General features: G+C 43.6%; 1 long non-coding RNA gene across 2 annotated transcripts in view; it reads right to left on the bottom strand.

Annotated features, from left to right (window-relative positions):
* The window catches only part of LOC138468116 (uncharacterized), a 233924-nt gene that overhangs the window by 203963 nt on the left and 10707 nt on the right, over positions 1-19254 (bottom strand). For both annotated transcript variants that reach the window (XR_011268208.1, XR_011268207.1), the window contains exon 2: positions 9269-9491. This is a non-coding gene — a long non-coding RNA (uncharacterized lncRNA). The remainder of the gene's footprint in view (positions 1-9268; positions 9492-19254) is intronic.

Here is a 19254-nt window from a genome sequence, read left to right as displayed (position 1 = left end):
GCTCTTTGTTTGCGATCAAGCTGTCTTTCTTGCTCTTCGCAATATAGCTGTTCTCGCCTTTGTCTGTCTTTCCTTCTTATTCTTTTGTCTCTTAACTCCTTCTCTTTCCCTTTTCTCTGTACATCATCTAACCTCTCCTTTTGTTTCGCGTCATCAATGCTTTTGCCATCAAGTTTCAATCAAATTTGTCCTCCCATCCATTCATTTTTTGCGAATGCTATCTCATCAGTTCTGTCTTCGTTTCCCTTGCATCTCTTCCGTTTTCTCTCTTTGTCGAGAGATGCGCTTGTCTGTGCTTGATCCCTTCTTTCGTCATCGGGTCTCCCCTTGTCCCGTGGGACTGTGAAGGTAATATCCTTATCCTTATCTTTCCCTTGATTTTCGTCACTACTATGCATAGGTGGCCCATATGCGGGGGTTGCTATACCCTCTGGCTGCTTTAAGTTCTCTCAGCGGGTATAATCCTGCGTCTTTACTTTCTTCACTCTTTGTTTCGGTTGGGGCGGGTGGCGCGGTAGGCGTCTCACCCCCCTCTGTGCATACATTAAGTATCCAATCTATTGGCAGCTCCTCTTCCTTTCCCTGTTCATACATTTTCCAAAGTTCTAGAACGCGAGGCGTTTGTCTAACTTTTTGCCCGTGTATGTGGCATGCAAATATATCGTCATGTGTTGCAAGACAGCTTTAGATAAGGACCCACCCTGTGGCCATGGCACAAACATCTTGTGGGCGGTTCCTTTAACCCACTCTGTACTGTATTTCTTCAGTTTGGGTGCGTGTTTCGGCAACTGTTTGCACAAATGTGTCAATGGTGTCATGTCTTCCATAATTAAATCTGTTCCCTTTCCTCTTATATAGCACTTGCCAACACTTTTGCGTGGCTTAAACAGCTCCAACAATATGAGCGAGCACCAAACACTGCAAGCTCCAATCCAACTTTTTCACAAAGTTTTATTCCTTCTAATTTACTCAAAAAACATCAATTCATATGCGATATTATCTTAGCTATGCAATCGCATGAAATTTAAATCAGTTTTCTCAAGGAAAGTTTTTCGATGTATGACGTCATAACAAAAAACATGTAAGACAGACGCTTAACAGACTAGACGAACACCAGCTGGTCACAGATATCTCTGCCTCTAATCATTACCCCTTCATGGAGTCTAAACGTACCCCTTTCACATCTTTAACCGTCGTGGTAGTCCAATCGTTCCCCCTTTAGCTGGGACTCTGGGTACACGTTTCTTCTAGCCGCTTATATTAAAAGTGTAAGAATAAGGCAAATCCTCTCACTTCTCGGGTGTCTTCCCGGGAACCTCTCTCTTCTCGGGTGTCCTCCCTAGCAACATTTACTTAGTTATTCTCGAGTCATTATCCCCTTATATATATATATTCTCTACTTCTAACTATATTTTGTTTTCTTTTCTCCCACCTCCCTCCGTTACCTTTTCCCTTTACTTGTTCTAAGGCATGCACTTTTGCCAAAACATTCAATCTTTTTCACTCACCGTTTGTATATTTCCTCTCTGGATTCTCGGGATCACCGCCTTTGTTACCGTCTTCTTTGGCTTTTCACCTGCTCAGCTGCCCGTTGGAATGGGAAGGGATAGCGTGGGGAACACGGGTCCCTTCAGGGCGTGGTCTGCAGTTTTTCTTACACTACGACTGTCTACGGGGTGCTTCACGGTCTACTCGGCTGAATGGCAAAGGACTTGTGATATTGCCAAAGACCTAGAATTACTTTATGTCGACGGTCAATGGGTGTCTTATGCCAATCAATAGTCGATAATCGATAAACCATCCTCTGCTACCAAGTGTACTCCGGAGACCCCCGGCCGGCCCATAGAGCCGAGGTTAGCTCCAAAAGTGCTTTAAGATGAGATAGCTGCACCCTTGAGATGGATGGGGGTACAGATTTATTACTCCAACACCAATCAATGAGGACAACTCAATAGTTTGGCAAAGGGAGTCCGTGTAATGACAAGTACAAAAAACAGGGAGTCATGGAAATCAGCAGTGATGCGATCGTCCTTCTCGCTTCAACTCCAATGAACTTCATAAAAATCATAGCATTTATACTGAAAACATGTCATAATTGACGTATAACACTCAAAAGTTAATATGCAATTCTATTGGTTAGGAAAAGGTAACTTTAATATAGGTACTATATCTGTATATGGTAATGGAGTGAGGGGATTGGATAAACACTGTCTAAGCCCTTCCTTCAAAGATGACTACTGTAGACGTCACTAAAGGTATGACGTCCCATTGGTTCTACTAACTATAGGACCCTAGATTGTTTGGTCAATTGTGATTGGGTTAGCACCAACCCCATGCATAAATGTCCACTTTGCTTAGCAGCACGCAGAATGGTCAGCCAGGTGCAGGGTGCCCCCTAATTACCCAGCCTTTCTCCAATTAAGGTTACAATCAATCATCACTTCAACAACTATGTGTCAATTATGTTACTGTGGTTGGCCACGAAATTGCATCTTCTGTCTGGGAAAGTTCCGATATCTCTGCCTGGGCGGATGCCAAGCGTAGGGGTGAACTCGTGCTTCTCCTCGCTCGGATGGTCACATCCTTCCCACACTGTGAATTTGTCTGGTTTTTTTCAATTTGTGCATTTGATTCTTTTTTGGCTTGCCACCTGCCTACGCCTCCTTATCTTGACCTTTCAGAGACAGGATATTCTGTTCTTAAGTTTCAATTATATGTAGCTACTGTTCATTCCTTCTATTGGTATGACCTTGGCTTCTCCTGGCACGAGTTGCATATGCTGAGTTTCGATTCAGCCGTCTCTTCTAGTTTTGCTAGAATATGAATCTATTCTCATTCGGCCTTTAGTAACCTGGGTTGATTCTGCTTCGTTTGCAAAGTGGAATTACACTTGTAATACTGTGCTTCATTTGGAGGTAATTATGTATAATGGCACTTGCCGTGCTATTCTTCTACTTAGCATTGCAAGCTGCATCGTTTTATTAGCTTTCTTGCGGTTCCAAGCATATCTACAAGTGTTAGCTGGTTGAATATCTTCATCCTGTTTGTAGCTTAAGCTTCTTTGCATTTCAACATCGTTCTCCCCTTTTAGGTTCACGATATCCTCATTTATGGCGTTTCCTCTCTGGGTGTCATTCTCGGGTTGTCATTTCTTCTACTTGTACGTCAGTCCGGGTCCTCGTGACATCACCATTCGTCTTCCATTAAGACCTTTTTGGTTTCTTCCGGGACTGTACTTAGGCAATCTTCATTTCGTCTCATTTGCTGGTAAGGTTTCCTTAATGGATACCTCACTGTCCATGGTTTTCTTGGTATCGGTACTTCAATAGGTGTTGCTCTTCTGATAGGTACTGGGCAGAGCCCTATTGCGGCTCTCTGCTGATTTATATGCTCATAATGCATCACATATTTTGGTGTGAATGTTCCTGGAACTTCAAAATGGGCGACTGGAGTGCAGGTTTTATTTGGGACCTCCTCTACAATAGTACAAATGTTGTGCCATTCCAGAGCACGTCGACTGCAAAGTTCAATGAAAGTATGCCCGATTTCTCCATCCTCATACATCCACATGGCCACCCAGGATGTGGCACGTGCCATCCTGAAAGTACAGCGTAATCCACTACCTTTTCGTGATAGTGAAAGTGGGGGGGCACAGTCTTCCAGCGTATATGTATGAAGGCTTTTTTGTACGTGCGTGCAAGCACATTTTTCTTTTTGTATTTTCTCTTTGTATGCGTTTCTGTTTGCCTGTCCTCACATTTTTACAACATTCTGGCCAATGCTTCTTGCACAGTGTGAAAGAAAACAGCATTGACAATGGCACTTAAATAAATGCCATTTCTACGGAACTACTGCATATTTTGCGAATTCATGATCTCATAGTGGGTGGAGAACATGACAGCAGTCTGCATAAACCGACGCATAAATCTGTTTATAACACACCTTCCGACCACTGGCTGGGGAAAAATTACTCTGTCATGGACCCACACTGTTCTTGGTGTTATGCATGAGATAACCACCTTGGCAGTAGGGAAAATATGAATCACTGCGCTAAGCGACCTCATCAGTAGACAGATTAATCGTCCACACGACATGTAACCCAAATGCGCACTTCCATAGTGCACCACGACACAGTCTAAGTTCATGACGGACGCCACATATCTGCAAAGACAAACCATCCCGCCAAAACTGCAGTCACCCTGACAGGCCCAGAAAGCGCCCACTCCTTCCAACCCGAAATTACCAGCAACGCCTCTTTGCATGCAACACCTGTGCAGATGGCGCACAAAGATATCACTGATGATAAGCACGGTGCATCTGTCCGTGTCGACCACCCTCACGACACAGTATTGTGGCAAAATGGTAACGCCCCTTCCTATGAACCACGCCCTAAACGCCTAATTGTCTATTTCCCACAATTCCATTTCCATTCCCACCCTGCTCATAATGGGAGGTTGTGCACGTGTGCTTTCCCCATCTACAGTGAGGGCCACGGCCCAATACAGCTATGACAATACTTCTACCCTTTGGACGATCACTTTTTGCAGCACTCCCCAAATTGGGTGCTGTCACATTTCAAAACATGCATGCATCTATTGCATACAAAACCTCTGCATTGCACACTGTCATTTCTATACACCACTCCTTTTTTTACTGTTAAACACTCTCAGTACACGTTCTGTTTGTTTGCAAAGCCCCTCCACCAGACATTTCTGCTAAAGAAGGCACTATTGCAGCATCCACAAACATCCTAACATGCCCCCAGCACACCTTTAGGTATGCACACTACATTGCAACCCTTTCCACACCCACCGCAACACTGCACATCAAAGCAAGCGACCATGTGGGCACCTAACATTATGCACAAACGTTACATACGTAGCGCCAGTTCTACCCATCTTCCCCAAACCATAAAACACCCATTCACGAAAAACGTGTCACAACCATAGCGCAGCCTGCACCACCCCTACGCACTACCATGCACACGCTATTGTGTCACTGTCAACCGATGCACACCACCTTCACAACATTGGGCCTACGTCAATAAATGTGCACACGGCACAGTAACCAACCACATATAAGCTGCCCTTCAACCATACCCACTTCCATACTCACATTACTTACGCATTGCACCCTGTGGCCACACTATCCAAATTCTCACTGCACCATCTCCTGCCGCACACCAAATACTGTGGCATGTTCCAACTATCAGCACAACCATAGAATGCACAATTCACGCTTTGCAACTCATTTGTCCTGCTGTAGCACGTCGGCAATGTGCTCCACATGCATTTCCCAAAGATCACCACCCTGTGCCGCATAAACTGCCAAACCAGCATTGCTCCAGTGGGCCTGCTCCTTGCACACATTCCCCCCACCGTAATTGAACAATACATGTCAGCATATCGCCGACATATGCACCATTGGCACCAGCACTCCTAACCAACCTCGCAATGGACATACACATCATTACGTATAACTGTTACCATAATATATAAACATTACACGGTCTCTGGCACCCCTACGCCCTTTCTTTCACATACTATTCTCTTACCCACTTCCACTCAGAAAGGATTGTTTCACTGGCAACGTAAGCACAACATGTTTAGAACATTGCCCATACTGGAAGCACTGTGCAAACAGCACACTAGCCACCCATATAAGCTGCCCTTCAACCATACCCTGTAACATACTGACATTATACAAGCATTGCACCCAGTGCCCACACATCGTGACTTTCCTCTGCAGCAACTCCAACCACAGAGCAACAAGACACTCTCTCCTGCATCCCTATGCACTTCCAATCACATACTATGGGCGTACCCATTACCATTCACAAAGTATTGTGCCACTGCCAACTTACCGACAATCTATTTGCAACAGTGGCCTACAACGGCTAAAATGGGCTCCACACCCATTCCTTACATGTCACCACCCTCTATCTCATGCACATTGAGAAATGCATTACTAGCGGGCGTGTCCTCAAGGCCTAGGCTCTTGAATTCATGGCCTATGGCCTACCGCCATGCATCCAATAGTCTAGGCCTTGAACACACTCACGGCAACGTAATGCCACCATGCATGTCTCCATGTCAGCCTCTGCGACACTCCACATAGACACCACTGCCACCAACACTCCTACCCAACCTGTACACCGCCATAGCACTATGCAGCAGCAAATGGCAACAGTTAACATGATGGCGATGTGGGCAGCTAACATTTTTCACAAACGTGCCACACGTAGGTAGCAGCACTTCACCCCAACTCCCCCACACCATAAAACACCCAATCACGAACACAGATCACACTTACCATATTGCACAAACATACGACATCCTCCACCACCACCTACCCACAGCCATTCACAAAGTATTGGGTCACTATAACCACAACATTTTCACAACATTCGGCCTACTTCAGCAATTCTGCACACAGCATAGACCTTGAACACACCTACAGCAACGTAATGCCGCCATGCATTTCAACATTTCATCAACTACGACCATCGACATACACACCACTGCCACCAGCACTCCTACCCAACCTTCGCACCACCACGTAGCTGTGCAGCAACAAATTGCAACAGGTAACACAATGTGGAATGAAAACACTCTCTCCTGCACCCCTATACACTTTCATTCACATAATATAGGCGTTCCCACTCCCATTCACAAAGTACTGTGTCACTGGCACCCTGCCCACATTCAGTTTGAGCAATAACGCTACTGCAACCAATCAGCACACACCGCACTTTGCAAGCACCACCCTGTAACGGATGCAGACTGAAACATGCCTTCCGGTGGTGTGTATGTTGCAGCCCTACGTTCTTCAATGTATACCCTACAGCCTACGGGCAACTAGCTTCAGCCATGCACCCAATAGTGTAATCCTTCCACAGACCCACCGCACCTTCATTCACCCATGCATGCCAACTACCGCATCCCATCCGCAGTGCACCGCCACCCAGGCTCCCATCCAACCTATCTCATGTGCAATTCACCCCCCATCTGCAAATGACCTGCCATCACTCACTACGAAAAGAGTTTGCTGCAAACAGATTGCGGCACAAACTAAGGGACCGTTACAACAGCTGCCTCCAATCACCACAGAAAATATTAGCCTATTTATGTCACATGAACCACTTCCCACTCCCCCAGCCATTCCTTCCTTTATGGCCGCCGACACAATGTGTACGGTACATTTCCCAGACCCTGCCGCCGTTGCACTGTTCTCTGATACACCATGGTGGCTTTCCCAAAAAATGTTGACGCACAGCACGCTTCCCTCCAGCCAACCACCGGCATCATCGAAACTTCTCCGACGCCACGCTGTACCGTTATTTAATGACACTTCTGTCCGCAGAGCGAATAGGGAAATGGAACACACAAAAGCATGCTTTCTGGACCAGGCCCCCGCTCCTGGCACAAATTTTGTGAAAATCCGTCCAGCTGTTCGACCTGTGGCCGTGCGCAAAGTTTTTCCCCATTCAGTCTATGGGAAAAAAAGTTTTTATAAGCCGTGAGAAACTGCGCTTCCTATGAGTTTAGCAACTTAACCATAACTACACGCCCGCTATCGTGGGCCGTGTTTACATATTTATATATATATATATATATATATATACACACACACACACACAACACCAAGAAAGTTATGGTGGGTTTAAAAAGCTTTGAAAAGGTGCTCAGAACTGGAGATGAATTTCCAGCGAAGGCTACTAGGTGGCGATATGGAAATGTGTCACTTGGCTCAAATGGGCTTTCCAACTTTCACATTTCAGTTGAAGTTTTTTTTGTTCAAATTTTTTTAAACCCTCCAAAACTTTCTTGGTGTTGTGAAAACACAGCCAAATGCTCCAACCACAAGGCTGTCCGGACTATACTGCACTGATGATCCCTAATAAGGGTGAAACCAGATATGTAGTTGTCCTGTCTGTCTTCGGTTTATTAAGACCCCTTAAGTGCCAAGGACGAGTATGCTCTTTCTTTTTGCATAGACTTGCATAATAGCCTGGCACTTAAGGGGTTAAGCTATATATAAAGTAGCACCGCCCTATTAGACAAAAGACAAGAGCCCTCATTACAAGTTAGCTGGTCTGGATATAACGGTGCCGGTAAAACCGTACCGGCACAGTTTTCCATACCAGCTAACTACAAGTTCTGTGGCCGTGTGGTGTTACACCCGCCAGGTCTGACCTGGCGGGCGTAACGCCACCAGCCGCAGATGGACGCGGCAACACTGGCACCATTACCACATGTTAAAAGTGCACTAATTGCAGAATGTGTAAACATGCACTGAATATTATCTATACCTATACTACTGCAAATGGGAAAATGATTATCATGCAAGAGTTTATAAAATGCAGGACCACCTTTGTGATTTATATTATTGTGTGCATCTGTAACGAGACACATATGGGTAGCACTATTTGTGAACTAAGAACAAGAATCAGCGAGCATCTCAACAGCCTGACAACATTGGATCGAAAGACTGCATTAGCTGAACATTGGCACAAGGAACACTTGAGAGACAAGAAAAGTGATCTAAAATTCTTTGGCATCAAACATATCAGACCAGATCCAAGGATGGTGGATTGTGAAAAGACATTATGCCAGCAAGAGTTATTTGTAATCGGAGGACAATTACAGAGGGACTTAACACTGATTAATGCACCACTTTCTGTAATATGATGTGTTCTCCTTAATCTATGTATGTCCACCCGTGTATTGTCCCCGGTGACTGTTCCACATCCTGGACTGAATGTCAGTTGAAGTCATCCCATTGTAAGAAGCTCACTGCTTCTCATCAAATCTGATTTCTTATCTATTGTATGATCTTTTGTGATCAAAACAGCATTGTTCCTCCCTGTATATAAATAAATAATTAATACCCCCTTCCATTCCACGTGAATCTGTGCATTCAAAAACATGGGATTGTCATAGTATTTTGCAACAACACTATGACCCAAGATGACTCTAATCCGGCTTAAGCCACTAATAATATTTTAAATAGTACTTAATTTTACAAAGGCAATGCCGCATTAAAGTGGCACTCTATATATTCAGTTTTAAATAGTCTTTCTCAATACAAAGTACATTGGGTGTTAAAGAATTAACTCACTTTGTGACCTGTGTAACTCGGAGGATGCAGTGCATGTAAAATATCAACACCTAGGTTCCTGCTCTCAAATTGCATTCCCCGGAATTCCCTGCCCTTACTTTGGTCAATCTATATTGACATTTTGGGGTTCATTTGGGGTTTAATTTACCTTTTGAATGTGGCTTCTGGTTTTGGAAGTATTCCTTCAGCAAACGCTCTCTCCCAGTGGCTTATCTGGAACCAATTTCCAAACACAGATTGGTCCTCCTTCTCTCATTGGACTGGTCCCCCATCTGCCTGGGGTCCATCCTCATCTCTTCATCTCTGCTCTCCAATCTGCTTTTTGTTCCTCAATGTCTATTGCATCATGGTCCATAATCATCTTTCTATTCCTATAAGAAGGCAAATATATATTGTCAAAACCACTACCATCAAAGAAATGCCAATTTGGATGTTTCTGATTAAAATATGGCAGCCTAATAAAACATATATCACTGTAATTTAAAAACAAGTGTGCACAATTAGAAACTTGAATGCTTGCGCTACAAATAAAGTTGGGTGCAGTTATGGGTTTTTTTCAATTTTTTGCCTATTCAAAAAGTGGAATGGTATATACATTCTTTTACATAATTTGGTAGATATTACTCCCATCTACAAAATTTCAACATTTTGTGTCGATTTGAGCTTGCAGTGCGACGCAGAAACCAATTTAGTGATTAAACATTTAATGCAAGATTGTCCACATGTTAATATGATTCAGATTTTCTATTATGGAGTTGCAGACATTTTCCTGCAGGTAGCAGTGGCAGTGCATCTCCTACATACTGCTTTTGCATGACATCAATATATGTTCAAAACAGAATGTCCTTTGCGGTGCATGTAGTTCAGTGACATTTCCCTTCAACTGGACTAATGAAGTTTTTATGGTATGCCTGGAGCTCGATGAATTATGACTAAAGCTTCTGGTTTATGGTATTTATTTTTCTGCCATTTCCATCTGTATGTATCCATATTTATTTTTTGGCCTTATTTTCTGTATTTATCCATATTTATTTTTTGTCACATAAAAGATAATTTACAACCAGCATTTTTCTGCATTTATTCTAATGAAAAAATGCATTTATTAAAGCACACATGCAGCGATATAGAAAAGAAATGTTAACTCCATTCTAGGGATGTAACGGTATTACGGTATACCGTTAAAGATACCGTGAACCAATTAATTGAACAATAATAACCGTCACATTGTTTATACCGGTATACCGTTTATACCGTTAAGTGTGCTTTTCAATCTGATTTGGAAAGGCTGCAGTAAGCAAGTGCTGCGCAGTCTTGGTCTTGCACTGTTGATGTGCCATCTGCCAAGTAGTTTCAGTTTGAGCAATTTTTAATGCCATTCCATAAACCACACGTGCCTGACACAAACTCAATATGTTAGCAATAGGAAGAATAAATACAGTGCCAAGGAGGAAAAGGGTTTGCTTTTTTTTTTATTTATATATTTTTTAAAGCGCTGACACAGCCCGCAGGTATTGCGGCGCTGTTAAAGAAATTGTTTTTGTTTATTTAGTTGTGTAATTGTTTTTGTCTTAGTTGCGTATTTATAACACGCTTAAACACCCAGAGGTTTCTAAGCGCGGACCCGGGGATCGAACCTGTGTTGCTTCGTGTCGTTTTGCTTCCAAGGCGCGCACGTTGCCTCTGAGCTATCCTCCCGGGACTTTGGGTTGGCGGCTTTGGGGTTTATATATTTATAATGGATAATGTTTTCTAAACATATGACAATGGGGGATTTCCCTGGTTCTATCATTGAATTTACATATAATAAGTCACACTGCAAAATGTACTCATCTCTGTGATGCCATACCAAAGGGTAACGTGTCCGTGATTACTGAACACCTTTTGGCCCGGAAGTAAACTAAAGGCTGTAACGTAAAGAGAGAGTGTGTGTGCATGCGCACAAGCGTATACTACCATCAGACTCCATTGATCTGTGGCATGCAGGTTATCAAGATGGCAACATGTTCATCTTCACCAGTAGTCAGTGGGGGAGCTAAAAGCCTAAATGACCACTTAAGAAAAGCTATTCAGTTTGCTTTGCCAGTCGCAGCAGGGCTCCCCCCCCCCTCCTCCTCCTCCTCCTCTCCACACGTGTGTTTGTGTATGGTGGAAGCAAGGGGTGGCATTTCAGTGGAAAGTATGTTGAAAAGCCCAATTCTGGCCCTGAGTGCCTGGTTTCGTTTGTGATGAATAATCTGACAATTTATGACCTTTTAGAAAATATTTGTTAAGATTAGTTAACTCCACCTGCTATACCGCGATAACCATGATATACCGTCATTTGGCAAGATGGTTATTGTACCGTCATAAAACTAATACCGTGACACCCCTACTCCATTCTTTCCATAACAAAAATGGTTGCTCCTGTGACTGCTGCTGCCTTAAGATATATGCTGTCAGCAATTTAAGGAACATTAATGCTATATTTGCACTCTCCATGCTGCCAAACTGCAATGCAATTGGCCTGCGATGTGCGAGTGACATCATTGTGAACCATACCGAAAGACATGTTTTTCAGTTTTTTTCCCATTTTTATAAATAAATACAGCTAGAAAGCAGATTGATTTCCGTCTGTATTTATGTGTAAAAACGAGTAAAAACTGAAAACTGGAATCCTTAATTATGACAAGCCCTTTAAAGTTCACAAGCCCGAATCAGCCATCTGTTTTCTCAAGTTGGCCTTCAGAACTGGCTTATACTTGGCCAAAGGCCTTTGTATGTAGGCTCTTCATGTTTTGTTATTGGGATTCCTGAGCTGGGTAGGCCTGAGCAGTGATTATATGAAGAGTTTCGAGTTCTTCTTTTTATCAGTTTCAAAACTCCCCCTTTCAATCGCCAGACTCATGAAGGCCACTTTGAATCTCAAATGCGAGGATTCAGTACTTATGGCCTAAGAAATCCCATATCGCTGCAATAGGCTTTACAATGTACATCTTTGTGTACTCCAAAACACATAATAAAGATGGTCCTTGAATACAAATCATATTTAAATTGTAGACCCATTTTCTCTACAGAGGAAGTATTCAGAATACAAATTGCTTTTCTTTGCATATTGGGAATCCAGTAACAGTGCATTTGTGATGATATCCCATTTGTGATGATATCTGTGTCATGTTCTTCCACAAACATTCTGAACCTGTTGAAATCTTTTGGGAAGTAAATGCATTCAAAGGATTTGAGTCTGTCTTTTAGATGGGGCATAGTTCTTGTTTGGTTATCAGTCTTGTTCTCTTGAATTGTCATATAATGTTATATTATGTTATTTGCCAATTGCATAGCGCCTACTGACATTGGTATGGACTCAAAGTGCTGCGGGGATGAATGCCCTTTGGAAGACCGTAGTCTGACTAGAGAAGTAGTGAGAGGATTGGTAAAATGCGTATGTGCGTTTATAGCATGATCAGAGGTAGGTAGGGTATGGCTAGGTCCCTAAGAGCAGCCCATATTATCAGATGTGGGACGTGTGCTTTGTCAAATTGTCAAGAGAGTCAAGTTATGTGAACAACTGGACCAATTTTTTTTTTTTTTTTGTTTTTGACAACTTTATTTAAAGATTTATCAAAAGAAATACATATCATTCCAAAACAACAATTATGATAACAAGAAAACGACAAATAAAACAAAAAAAGCATTATACAAGTTGATACAAATAGTACAGAATAAATAAGAAAAACCTATCAATTATCTCTACTAATCGCAACAAACCTAATTTGAAATGATAACTAGCCAAAAATTAGAGGAAAACAAGAGAAAAAATAAAAAAAATTAAAAATAAATAAAACACAAACACACAACCACACAACACAAGACAAACACAATAAAAAGAACACAATAATAAATTAACCACTCTGAAACAAAAACCATCGCCCATCAGCACTTAATTCACACATACAGTTCATTAAAAGCCTCCCACTGTTCCTTATAAAATTCTTCTTTATGTAAAGCATAATACTTAATCCTCTCAAATCTTGAGAGCAACTGCACCTGCGATAACCATTCATCAATACTTGGTTTCTTTCTCGTCTTCCAGAGGCGTAAAATTTGACGAGTCGCCACCAAAAACACCTTATTAGCCCAACACAGAGTCGCATAGCTAAAGTGACGAGTGCCCACTGGTGATTTCAAAAGAACTGATGATGGTGTCCTTGGAAAAGATGTTCCCGACCAAATCAACTATATCCAAAACCTCACTCCAAAAACCTTTAACCCTCGAACAATTCCATGGATCAAATTTTGAGTGGGACTGAGCTGTATTCTACGGGTGGTGGCACTCGGGCCGAGGGTGATAAATATCACATATTTTGATGCTACTGTGGCCTAGGTTTACCTGCATACAGCTACAACAGTTTTCTATACTTCATTCCTGATTCCTCCTGATTTTTAGCGCTGTAAGAACAGTTGTTAATATTACCAAATATAGTAGTTATATTAAATGTATCGACCTTGGAAGGATGAAGGGGTGAGTCGTTCATACCACAGTTTGAACTCGCTTGGTGCATGCTGGCGTTTGCCAGAGATGAGCCTTCAACTCACTCAGCTTTCTGCTCAGACTACAATAGGACTTTGATTAACTCTGCAGTTAAAAAGAAACCCTTCTTATATCAACCATGCTTTCCTGTCCCCTCCAGAAATTTTCCAATATAAAATAGAATATGAACATTCCAACTTGTTCTGACATGTTCCCTAACATAAATCTCCTGATTCTAAACACTGTAATGGGCGCCATGTTATATCTCAGACAATAATGACAACGGCTTAATTTAAATGAAGACATGGAGCCATGACGTCGTGCTTCTTGCTTTATTCATTACACAGCAACTGCCAAAACTTAGCGGTAACCCCGCCTTCCCATGTAGAGCCTAGTCGCTCGTCATGGAAAGAGGACTGTGTCCTCCCTGCAGTGAAGGATAAAGAAATGGGACTCTACATCTCCCCTCTGCTTTAACAATGAACTTCCATCTTTAACCAATTTCTTCTATCCATCTTGTGGGTCTTCGTATTGTTCTTTTGGATGGACTGCAAGTTTGTGGGAGGTGATCGCCCCTCCGAATGTCGCTGCTCTCTGTGTCCACATCAGCGTCCATGAAGTCAGAGTAGCTGTCAGAGTCAGCTTCAGATGGATTGCTCCCTTCATCTTGCAGTGTTGTTTCACTTTCTAACCGTTTGAAAAACGATGAATTTCTGGTGATCGTGCCCTGGGGGCTTGCTGCGGTCACCATGGATCCCTTGATGTGGGTGACTGTCAGTGGTTGTGTACTGAAATCTGGTGTTTCTTTTGACCCTTTCTCTTGACGCACAAGTACCTGGTCTCCGATGCACACTTCTGGGTCTTTCGCTCTTCTCCTTGCATCAGCGTATGTTTTCATTTTTCATTTGCTATCTTTGTCATTTTCTCTTGCTCTTAGTTCTGTGTTGGCGGTTGTTTCATTTGTGCTGGGCTGTTGGTTCCAACGACTCTGCCAAACATGAGTTCTCACAAGCACACTCCTGTGGAGCTGTGAGGGGTGTTTCGATAGTCTCATAACAGGTTGCAGATTGCTTGCATGAACAATCCTCTGGTGATGTGACATACTTGCAGAACGTGTTTTAGATTCACCATGAAGCGTTCTACGGTGTCATTTGCAGGTGTCATTTCAGGGTGATCCTTCAGTGTTGAAATCCCATGTGTTCTGCGAACATTCTGAAGTCTTGTCCACTGAACGGTGGACCATTGTCCGACTTCACTGTTGTGGGTATGCCATAGTCAGTAAACGTTTGGTCAAGAGCAGGAATAACAGCATGTGCTGCCGTGGAGCGTATCAAGTGCACCTCTGGAAACCATGATTACTAGCACATGTTTGCCATTTGGAAGGGGTCCAAACATGTCAACAGCGACTTTACTCCATACTTGAGGTGACATAGCTGTTATTTCTAAAGGTTCTGGGAACGTGCATGGAGCAATTGCCTTGCATATGGTACATCTCCCCAGGGTTTCTTCCAATTTCCTGTCTATTGGGGAAACCACACTTTTGTTCGCAGTAGTCGTTTGGTGGAGACTATTCCACTATGTCCAACGTGAGCAATATCAATAATTTGGTCTTGTAGGGTGTGCGGAATCCCTATCCGGTCTTCCTTTAGTAGCAGGCCTTCCGGGGACAGCGACAGGCACTGCTTCAAAAGGCTAAATGTGTGTATGTGTTTCTGTTCTGACAGGGCCATTTCTGTCTGCTTTGCATTGTGCCATCTGCCAGAGATCACCCTTTCCGTTACTAAGGAGAGGACCCGATCCTTGTGTTGGTTGTGGAGCAGTTCAGGGATGGTGAGTGACTTGGGCAGTGCGTTGCCGATTATATATTTCACATATTGATCCGCCTTGCGAGACTCCGATTCATCTTTTGCGGGAAGAGGGTATCTTGACAGGAAGTCGGCAAGGTTGTTTTCCTTCCCGGGGCGGTGCAGTATCTTAAATGAATATTCTTGAAGGTGGAGTCCCCACCTGACAATGCACAGGGGCATTTTAGCTGTTGGTTTTCCGTATATAGTTGTGAGGGCCTGGTGGTCCGTGATGATTGTAAAATGTTGTCCATATAGAAAGTGGTGGTAGTGTTCACAGGCCCACACTACTGCTAAACTCTCTTTTTCAGGCTGAGAGTATGCACACTCTGCTGGTGATAGGCTGCAACTAGCATATGCTACAATGCAGTGGGATTCTGAAGAAAGAGAGCCAGGCTTCACTTGTGCCAAGATTGCTCCTAAACTGACTGGACTTGCATCAACAGTCAGTTCTGTTTCCAAGTTTGGATCGTAGTAGGCCATGCACAAGGCCGATGCAATTCAATGTTTTATTTTCTGAAATGTGTCCTCACAGTCATCTGACCACCCAAATTCTTGTCCCTTTCCTGTAAGGTGTCTTAGCGGGGTGCTGATGGATGCAAAGTCTTGTATATATCGAGTACAGTAGCTAGCCATACCCACGAATGAACGGAAAGGTGAAATAGATTGTGGCATGGGAGCTTCTACCAGTGCTTGGGCTTTTTCCGGGTCAGGTTGGAGTCCTTCTTGTGAGAAGATGTGCCTAAAGAATTTTAGTATTGATTTGTTCGGCTCATATTTGTCAACATTCAGCGTTAGATTTGCCTCATCCAGTGCCATGCACCCGCACCGTAATGCGTCGTCATGGGATTCCTGCGTGGCGCCAAATACGAGAATGTCATTGCTATAATTGAGACACTGTGGAATGTGTTTTATTACCTGGTGTATTTCATTCTGGAACATTTCTGCGGCCGAGAAAACCCTGAAGCTGAGTCACTTATAGCGAAATAAACCTACATTAGTGGCGAACATGGATATGTATCGAGATTCGAGATGTAGCTAACAAAGGCATAATTTTGAGAAGACTTTTGCTCAATGAAGTAGGTGCATCATGTCCGTCATTCTCTGTGATATGTTCCTCTTTCTCTCGATAGCCATGTTGGGTGCAATCATGCCCATGCGAATTCAGATGCTTTTCCCGTTTTCCTTCTTCGGGACTGGGACGATCGGGGATACCCAGGATGTGGGTCCGGTTGCATGCTCTATAATGTCCTGATCAAGAAGAGCTTGTATTTTGTCCTCAACTTGTCTCTGGATGTTCAGGGGTATTCCTCTGTAATGTTGGGATATAGGCTTGATATCTTGATTGATGTGTAATTTGACTTGTTTTCCTTTGAGTTAGCCAAGTCCTTTGAATAAAGCTGGGAATAATCCTTGCATCATGTCCTTTGAACTTGTGGTATATGCTGTCATTATTTGGTACATGATGTGTACAAGGCCCATGTGCATAGCAGAATTGAAGCTGAGTATGCTGCCACCTGGACCCTCCCCTTCTATTACGTATATTAATATTTTGGCTGTTTTTTCTTTGTATGCAAAGGTGGCCTTGAACATGCCCTTGTACTTTAGAAGCGTGATTGCTCCATATGGCTAAAATGTTAATGTTGGCTGGTTGGAGCGTTTTCTTGTGTTTGAGTCCTTGGTATGTAGCTTTGTTGGCTACATTTACAGTTGCCCCAGTGCAAATCAGATATTCTCTGTGGCTGCCGTGGATCTGTAGTAGTAATGTCGGGCTATATTCTGTCACTGTCTTGTTGCCCAGAGCATGTACATAACCTTGCTTGCGGTCTCTGCTGGATGACGAAGAGCATGATGTATTTCTGCGTCTTGGTGAGGCTTCAATGTAGCGCACTTTATGTCTTGTGGATCTCTTTTCTATGATTTCAGGGGAGCATGTTCTTCTCGATTCCTCTCTCCTGTCCCTTGTTGGTCTAGATCTATGCATGAATTCCCTGCTCCTGCTCAGAGATAGTTGGTTCCTGCTAGTCGACGGTGGCGGCTGCCTGGAGCGGGGGCTGTCCTGTCTTCTGCTTGGGCCACAGTATTTTGTAGCTGACTGGTAGTTTCTGATGTTTTTGCAGGCAGACTGTAAGTGATTCTCATCACTGCATTTGTCGCACGTGTGGCCAACCGCTGGGCATGGCCGTACATGAGGGAAGTTGTAGCCGCACCTGTAGCATTTATTTTGTTCTCTATTGGCGTTTCATTGAGATGTTCGAATCTGACATACTGGCGCAGTGGATGCCGTGTGTGTGATCTTAATATTTACTAATGATTCAGTTTGCATGGAGAGAGCCATGTCTGCTCTGGCCAGTTGTAATATTTCTTCAAGTGATCTTGTCTTTTGCAGCAGTTTTTTACGAAATTCTGCTGATTCGCACCCAGCAATCGTTTGTGACTTTAGGGCTTCTTCCGTTGAGTAATGCTCAAAGTCACAATATTTGACACTTTTTCTGAGTCTCATGACAAAATTGTCAAGGGTTTTGCCTTTACTTGGCGTGGTTGTATGGAAAATATGACGCTCATAATCAACGTAGTGCAGTGGGACGAAGTAGTTGTTGAGGGCGTCAATAATGCCTTGGAATGTCGTGGTGGTGCTTTGTGGCATTTCAACGACAATGTCCCAGACTACTGGTCCCACTGAGTGTAGCAGAATAGCCCGGAGTCTGCGGTCTTCCCTTACTCGTGTTGCGTCGATGTAAATATGGAGTTCTTGTAGCCATCGGTTCCACCGTGGCGCTAGGCTGCTGGTGTCTGATGTCGAAATGTGGAACTGCCTGTAACTGCAGCGATTCATTCCCCCTTTCTGTTCTGTGATAAGGCGGGAACACCTGGGGTGGGGGTGCTTGTGAAGAGGAGCTGCCAACTGTCTCATCTTCAGATATTTTCCCCTTTGTTGTGTGTTATCTGCACTAATTGACATTGATGACAGGAGAAAATGTGAGGTCTCGGAGGCACCTGGTCCATGTGCTGAAGCAGCTATAGCAGGGTTTGCAGGCACATGGGAATGTAGGCCTGCATACACGTGGGAGAATGTGCTGGCATGACTGTAGCAGGCAGGCGTGTGCAATAGCAGTATTGGTATGTTTCTGGTGGGAACAAGCACGTGGGCTGTCCCTCCGGCGCACGGAACAATGCTGCGCAGGAACGTTGCAAGGTGAAATTTCACCTTCTATTAATATTTTCATTTGAGCTGCAGGTGGAGTGGCAATGCACTCACCATTGGCCCAAGACGTGTGTGCTGATGGTTGTAGGCCCAGGAGTCTCTGAATGCACGCTGTGGGTCTTCCGATGTGAGGGCGGGTCGTGCCAGGGCTTCGGTGTGTGGCGGCGGGTTCAGCTGGATAAGCTCTGTGGAAGCGCTTGTTCTGCAAAGTAGCACGCAGTAGTTCTAGCCTTCGTCGTCAGTGTTATATCTCAGACAATAATACAATAATGACAACGGCTTCATTTAAATGAAGACGTAGAGCCGTGAAGTCGTGCTTCTTTATTAATTATGCGGCAACTGCCGAAACTTGGCGGTAACCCCGCCTTCCCGTGTAGCACCTAGGCACTCGTCATGGAGAGAGAACTGTGCTCTCCCTGCAGTGAGAGATAAATAAATGGGACACTACACCCCAAAGTCAAAACAGTGCCAACATCTGTGGATATACTAATGTTCAAGGAGGAAAGGTTTACATTTTAGCATAAAAATTTCCAGGCCAAGGTTTAGAATAATTTCAATCTTAAAGTAGTGCCGCTTTG

This window comes from Ambystoma mexicanum, chromosome 4q (genome assembly GCF_040938575.1).
Source record: "Ambystoma mexicanum isolate Mex_15411 chromosome 4q, UKY_AmexF1_1, whole genome shotgun sequence".
Classification (NCBI taxonomy): Eukaryota; Metazoa; Chordata; class Amphibia; order Caudata; family Ambystomatidae; genus Ambystoma; species Ambystoma mexicanum.
This window is presented reverse-complemented; position numbering and strand designations above follow the sequence as displayed.